Source organism: Vicugna pacos, chromosome 8 (assembly GCF_048564905.1).
Source record: "Vicugna pacos chromosome 8, VicPac4, whole genome shotgun sequence".
NCBI lineage: Eukaryota > Metazoa > Chordata > Mammalia > Artiodactyla > Camelidae > Vicugna > Vicugna pacos.
The window spans coordinates 62,011,343-62,019,973 of NC_132994.1; positions in this window are offsets into that span (position 1 = coordinate 62,011,343).

Consider the following 8,631-nt stretch of genomic DNA (forward strand, 5'->3'; position numbering starts at 1 on the left):
CTGTAAGACTGGCAATTTCAGGGGACTAAAACAGAATTAAGCATCCTCTCTTTTCATATGTATTATCGCCATCATTAATTTGGAAATCTTCTCTGATGTCAGCTAAGTTGGAGTTCATTTTGAAACTGAATCAATAATTCACCACTGGTGAATAAACTGGGGAATACCACTCAGGCATGATTTCACTGCAAAGGCTTAGTGCCTGCTTAGAGGGAAGGAAGTAAACCCATTCAGCACCTTCTATCTGGAAGGCACTATTTTTATTGTGTGTATGTGTGTGTGTTTAATTCTTACTAGTAATTAAGGAACATGACATCAACATCCTTACAGGCGAAAAGGCAGAGGCACAAATAGATTAAGACATTTGTCAAAGATAACTCAATGTGTGGCAGAGCTGGTTTTGATGAACGCATTTATGAATCCAATAAACGATCACAGCAATTGTCATTGTTGTCAGTTATAGCTATTATAGTATTTCATCAAATCTGGGATGTTGTAAAACACATCACTATTTGATGTTTCTAACCAAAAAATACAACTTTGCAAATTACACCGTAGCATACACATTTTATCGTAGTATCGTCTATCAGATCACAGGTAAATAAAAAGTTTAGGATAGCAGAATGTTTCTGACAACTTGATGTTTGATGCGTTAATGGTAATCCTTCAAAAACTGATCATACGATCTTCTCATTGTCTTGGAATTTCTTTTTTCTATTCTGAAAGCTTCAGTTATATAAGCAGTCCCTTTTTATGTATTTTAGTAACAAGATATAACACCGTTTCAATTAGTTATGAGTGTCTTTCTTTCCTAGGTACAATAAAGCATTTGCTGGTTGATTATTTATAAATGAATGAATGAATAAATAAATAAATAAATAAATAAATTGTGATTATTCCTCAAATGACAAATATCTGCTTCATTAATTTTGATCTTACGCCTAGTCGCTATTACAGTTCATTTTTTCACACACAGTAAATTTTCATTTCAAGGAAAATCATGCCAAACTCTTTTTGAAGCAGATTTAATAGCAATTACATTCAGTATACTTAGCAACAATCCATAAAACTCAGATATGAAAAAATCATGGATGGTTATGACCAGGTTCTCTTATATTTAGGTAATGGCAATCACAATGGCAGTCTCTTATCTGGCTGACAGTAATTGTAAGACCTCATCATTTGTAAGGATTTCAAGGATTTACAATGTGAAAATAAATGTCTTAAAATATATGAAAATATATGTGTCAAACACTGTGCCAGGAACCGAGAATATCATGAAGTAATACAGCCTCGTGCTGTTTGTTGTCTAGGGTGGGCAGACAGATATGCCAACAATTTGTATTTCATGTGATGATAAAAATAGCAATAAACATTACTATAGTTTTTATACACACACTTTATATGCTAACGTATTCTATCCTTATAATAATCCTATGAGGCAGGAACATAATAGAAGTATGAGTCTATCTGGATACCCAGGAAGGGTATCTAACTATGCTGTGTGTGTGGAAAGCTTTTTGGAGGAGGTACTAATATGTATGAGTAGTAGAAAAGGGAAGAAATAAAATTCGAGGCAGTAGCACTTCATAAGCATAATCAGAGAGGCAAAGAGAGTGGGACACCCAGGGAGGAGAAGTAAAGGTGCTGTGGTTCATGAGGCATGGGGGAGGTGTCAGGAGCACGGCTTTGTGTGTAATAAGGAGTTTAGATTTTATCCTACAGATTGAGGAATGCCATTGTTGATTAGAGGGAAGTGTGATTGGGACCAGAGAGGCCAGAAAAGAAAACTCTTTCAAAACATCCAACTAAAATATAACAAAGACTTAGATTAGGTCAGGGACAGTTTGTGAAATATTAACTACTAATATTAAAGGGGTGAGGTTAGGGAAAATACAGAGTAAGAAATTCCAAAGTTATGCTTCTCCATAAAAGGAACAAAAAAATCTGCTAAAACTGAGAATTCACCTTTTGGGAACTCTAGAAATTACCCAAAGGCTTACAGCAACCCACGGAGTGCTTATGCAAGTACAAGGGCTGCATCTCAGTTTGAACAGCGTACTTTGTGTCATTGGAACTTATCCTAGCTTCACACCCCTATGCCTAGTTCAGAGGTGGCATTGAAAATAATAGCCTGTTACACCCTGTAAAGGGTATACAGGGGATACCTGTATAATGGTTCCCTGGAAGACCAACTCAAAAGACTAGTCATTATTTCACCTGACTCCAAACTAGCTTAGTGCTAATGCTGCTTACTTGGGGGCTTTTGTCTAAAACATTAGCAAGCAAACATTTAAGACCCTGTTCCCTGAGGCTGTGGATAACAGTGAGTCAAATGATGGTCATTTCAAAAGGCTTGGGAGGGAAGCCTGAGAAATGAAGTGTCCATTAAAAATTCTGCAAAGCTCTGAACAATTTCTAGGAATCTACAAGGCCACACGTATTCCCAGGATTGTGTTCAGAGAGACCTGTAAAGGCCCTAAGCCCTCAACGCTGGCTCTTAAGGCCCTGGGGAAGCAGAAGATAAAGGCTAAAGTAGATTGTAAATTTCTATGGTTCCACATTGAAGACATGCCTCTTGGCAAAGACTGGGTGATTTTGTGGCTCCAGGAATTTAAGGAAATCTCTGTTCAGCCATTAGCTGACCTCTAACCTAACAGAATAGATTTTTCAGTGGCCACACATGACTAAGGATACATACTTCCCAAAATTAGTTCTAAAAACTCATTAATCAAACAACAGCTACAATAATCAGTAACATCAGCAAATCTAAGTGGGGGAACTGGGAGGGAGAGAAGTTGCTTTCTGGAATTTTTCCATTGTGATATTCAAAGTGTCCAGTTTTCAACAACAACAAAAAATTACAGTGCATGCAAAAAAAAAAAGTGCCTCTGAGAAAACTTAGATGTCAGACTGTCTAGACAAAGATTCTAAATTAGTTATTTTACACATGTTCAGGGAGCTAAAACAAATCTTAAACAAGTAGATAAATAAATAAAAGAAAGGATGAGACTAATGGCACATGAAATATAGAATATAAATAAAGAGTAGAAGTTATAAAAAGGAACCAAAGAGACATTCTGGAGTTGAAAAGTACAATAATTGTTATGAAAAATTCATTTGGAGGACTCAATAGCAGATTGAAAAAGCAGAAGAAAGAATCAGTGAATTTGACAATTAAAATTTCTAAGTCCAAGGTAAAGAAAGAAAAAAAGAATGGAGAAAAATGAACAGGATTTCAGAGACCTTGGAACACCAGAAAATGTACTGGCATAGTCATAAGGGGAGTCCCAGAAGGAGATGAGAGGAAAGGGCAGAAAGAATATTAGAAGAAATAATGGTCCAAACTCCCCAAATTTGATGACAAACATTAATTTACACAGCTCAATGAACTCTCAGTAGAATAAACTCAAAGAGATCCATACCTAGACATATTATAATCAAACTATCCAAAGCCGAAAACAAAGAGAGAATTTTGAAAGCAGCAAGAAAGAGGTGATAACATCGAATGCAAGGGATGCTCAAATAAGATAAACAGTGGTTTCTTATTAGAAACTATAGAGACCAGAAGGCAGTGTGATGACATACTGAAAGTACTGAAATAAGAAAAAAAAAAAAACCTTCTTTCAAGTAAGAATTCTATCTCTGACAAAATTATTCTTCAAAAATGAAGGTGAAATTAACACATTCTCAGATAAACAAAAACTATGAGAGTTTGTCATTAGCAGACCTATCCTACAACACATGCTAAAGTCATTTGTTTGCTGGAGTCATTCAGGCCGAAATAAAAAGAGATTACGTAGTAATTCAAACCCACATGAAGAAATAAAGAACACTAATAAAGATAATTAACTACCAAGGTAAATATGAAAGACAGTATAAATGTATTATTTGTAATTCATTTTTTTCTATCTGACTTAACAAACAACTGCATAAATCAAAATTATAAATGTGATAAAGGGCACACAGTGTATAAAGATGTGGTTTCTACAACAGTATGAAGCTGGGGAACAGAGACATATAGGAGCAATGTTTTTATATATTATTGAAATTAAGTTGGCAATGTTCTAAATCTAAGGAGAAATACAATATCTGAGTAGACTTATAACAAGTAAAGAGATGGAGTTACTAATTAAATACATTCCAAAAATGAGAAGTGTGGGACCGGGGCGCTTTATTGATAAATTCTACCAAATATTTAAAGAAGAATTAATGTCAATCTTTCACTAACTCTTTCAAAAAAAAAAAAAAACAGAGAAAGAAGGAGCACTTCTTAATTCATTCTATGAGGCTAGAATTACCCCAATGCCAAAGGCAGAAAAAAGCAACACAAGAAATGAAGACTACAGACCAATATCCCTTGTGAGTATAAATGCAAAAATCCTCAGAAAAAAAATCCCCCAAATCCCAAAAAACTATCAAACTAAATCCAGCAGCATTAAAAAAAAAATACATACCATAACAAGTGAGGTTTTTTTCAGGAATGCAGGATTGGCCCAACCTACAAAAGTAATCAATGTAACATCGTATTAATAGAATAAAGGAAAAAACACAAGGTCATTTCAATATATGCAGAAAAGCACATGACAGAACCCAATACTATTTCTTGATAAAAACACACAACAAACTAGGAATAGAAGGGAATTTTCTCAACCTAATGAAGGCCAACTATTGAAAACCCACAACCAACATTAGGATTAATGATGAAAAACTAAATGCTTTCAAAAACAAGACAAGTAGGTCTGCTTTTGCCACTTCATTCACCTTTGTTCTGGAGGTTCTAGCCAGGGAAGTTCGTCCAGAAAAAGAATTAAAAGTCATTTGGATGTGGTATATTTATATGATGGAATACTACTCAGCCATAAAAACCGACAACATAATGCCATTTGCAGCAACATGGATGCTAATAGAGAATGTCATTCTAAGTGAAGTAAGCCAGAAAGAGAAAGAAAAATACCATATGGGATCGCTCATATGTGGAATCTAAAAAACAAAAACAAAAACAAACAAACAAACAAAAACAAAGCATAAATACAGGACAGAAATAGACTCATGGACAGAGAATACAGACTTGTGGTTACTAGGGAGGTAGAGGGTGGGAAGGGATAGACTGGGATTTCAAAATTGTAGAATAGATAAACAAGATTACACTGTATAGCACAGGGAAATATACACAAAGTGTTATGATAAATCACAGAGAAAAAAATGTGACAATGAGTGTGTATATGTCCATGAATGACTGAAAAATTGTGCTGAACACTGGAATTTGACACAACATTGTAAAATGATTATAAATCAATAAAAAAGTTAAAAAAAGTAATTTGGATTGGAAAGGAAAAAGTAAAATTATCTCTATTTGTAGAAAATATGATATTACATATAGAAAACCCTTAAGAATTCATTTAAAAAACTAGTAGGTTTTAGTTTTTAATAAACTTGCTCAGTAAAGTGGCAGTATACAAGATCAATGTACAATATACAAAAATTAGTGATACATTGCTATGCAGTGGCAATGAGCAATCCGAAAATGAAATTAACATCAGTTCCATTAACAATACCATCAAAAAGGATAAAATACTTAGGGATAAATTTAACCAAGGAAGTATAAGATTTGTACACTAAAACCCACAAAGCATTATTTTAAAAAGTGAAAGAAGATCTAAATAAATAGAAAGACATCCTGTGATCATGGATTGAAAGACTTAATATTAGTAAAATGACAGTAGTCCCCACAAACGATCTACAGATTAAATGCCATCCCTGTGAAATGCCCAATTGCCTTTTTTTTTTTCCTGAAAAGGATAAACTGATCCTAAAATTCAGTTCTAAGTTCTAAGTTCTTCTACACTAAACACAATGAACAGCTTGATGGACATTTTAAAATTGAATTTCTGAGTAAGAGGTAAGTCTTTAGTTAGATTTGTAATTTATAATTTTGTAAGTTGAGTTTGCTCAAGTGAGAACATACCTGCTCTCACACTTGAACTGCTCATCTTTATTAAAAAAGAGAACAAAATTATATTAGTGCAATTTGCAGAGCTCAGTATGAAGCTACATCGTAGCTTCTTTCTGTTGCTATGGGCAAGTTACTTGAATGACTTCAACAGATTCTTGAACTGAACAGAAATTGCTTCCCACTCAGTTATAATTTTACCATGCAGAAGCTAGAAATCGGGAATAAATAATGAAGGAGGTCATCCAGGTTCACATTTAATGCTCTATGTGGGATGTAGCTGATGGTTGGAGAAGGGAAGCGTGACCTAGTGATGGAGAGATCGTGCTTTATGATCTGAAAGAAAGTCTGGCAGTTCTGATGTTACTTTCACATAAGTAAATGAGGGTAGGGGGAGCTGTACAAAGGAACAAATATGGTTGCCAAAGTTGTGACTTTAAAGTTGTACCCTACAGAAAGAAGTGAATAGTCCCGAATTTTTTAAAAAAAACATAGAATGTGGAATATAGGTTGATTATAATTATGACATTATTTGTCATATAACTGTCATATTTTTGAGATAAAGATTGAAGAAGTGGAAGACATAAGAAATGTTTTTCCTCAAAACACCTTTTATGTAATCCATAGCTTTATTTATTGACAAGAGGTTTGGTGGATTAAAGATGGCTATGGTTTCTTCGTTTTTAACTCTGTTCTTTGAGAAGTGGAGTTTATCTTTCCTCATCCTGAATCTATTCCAGCCCTTTGATGGCTTAAGCAATAGATTATGGTGGAAGTGACACTGGACCAGTTCTAGGCTTAGCCTTTTAGAGGACTAAAGGGGAGCTTTTGCTTCTGTCCTCTGGGAACACTCACACCTAAAACTCTGCCTTCTAGAACCCAGCTGCCATCCTGTGAAAAACCCAAGCCACATGAGAGCACATGTGAGATGCTGTGGCCAGCATGCCCAGCAGGGTTCCCAGACTTCAGCTAGCATCAACTGACAGCCATGTGGGTGAGTCATCTTTAGATGTTCAAGCCCAAAGCCTAATAGCATCACCCAGTAACTGTGGCCCCACAGTGACACTGCTGGACTAGAAGTACCCCGGCGTCCCAGTTAACACTCAGAACTGTAAGGAGTAAAAAAATGGTTGAATTAAGCTATTGAATTTTGGCTGGTTTGTTATGTAGCAACAGGTAGTCAAAACAATTATCTTGCATAACGATCTGTATTAAGTTGTGTTAAAATTTAGGTGTTACAGATAGCAGAGTGAACAGAAAATTAGTAAATTTGACCTACATCAACATTTATGTCTGCAACCCCTCCTCAGAACTTCCCCAGGGAGTTTTAGCAATTCAAAAGACTGCCTTCAGACCTGATTGATCCCTTTTCTAAAATTAAATTTGTATTCCACCTGGCTCTAGACAAAAAGTATGTGAAAAATCTGTAAGTACCTCAATTTAACACGTTGAACATGCTATCTCTTCTTTAAACTTCAAACATGGAGACAAGGCTTTTACTTAGAACTTTACCTCAGCAAAATTTTTCGTTTGTTTTGAATAAGATGAAAAACAGAAGAATGTTAAGTTACATAATTTTCACATAGCCTGTTATGTTGTCATTGATATGTTTTAAAAATAGATTAAAACAAAACAGAAGAAAATCACTACAAAAGACAATAAAACCAGTTGCCCTAAAAGAAAAATTTAGATTCAGTAAGCTAGGAAAAGAAATTCCTATATGCTGAGTTAACTTTTTCTAGGGGGAGAGAGTTAATTTGGTTTATTTATTATTATTTTTTTAATGGAGGTTCTGGGGATTAAACCCAGGACCTCATGAATGGTAAGCACTGCACTTTACCACTGAGCTATACCGTCCTGCTTCTTGAGTTAACTTTTGAATTTGGTTTCTGAGTCTTTTGTCAATAATTGGTAAGAATGAATTAGTGGAATAAAAGTGCACTGAATGAGGGGAGGGTTTACCTCTAGCGGTAGAGTACATGCCTAGCATGCAGGAGGTTCCTGGGTTCAATCCCCAGCACCTCCATCAAAAAATAAATAAATAAACCTAATCCTTCCCCCCTCAAAAAAAAAGATACTTTATAAAAAAAGTACACTGGTGATTCCCTTTTATCTTGTTGGATTTTACCTCAGATGCCGGAGTTAAGCTAAATGTGAACATATGCTTTTGTGGATTGACAACACACATTTTTCAATACATATAGTCTACTGAGAAACACAGTGCTCTTGGAGTTCAACCTGTCTTCTGGGAATGTCTTGAGGAAATACCTAATTTTGAACAAGTTACCAATGCTCTCTCCCCTCAATATCTGACTCAGTAGGAAAAAATAAAAGAATGCTAACTATCTTGCCCAGTTTATTTGAAAGGACTGATCTTTAAAATCAAGTGATCCTATATGATAAGCATATGTAAAGAGTAGAAGACTTTTTTTAAGTTAAAACCATTTTATAGTTGTTCTTGAAATTTTGCTTCCAGTAATTGTGTATTTTTTCTTTCAATTCTGCTAACTATTTTAATATGTTTTTCTGAGATCCAAAACTGTTCATTTTTTAGATTGTGCTGTCTCTGAATGCTTTGTTTATAAAGGTCTCTGAAGTTAATTGATATTTAACTGGAACATAAACCACGACAAAAATATTGGAGAGAGAAGAGAAAAAATAATCCTATATAGAGAAAA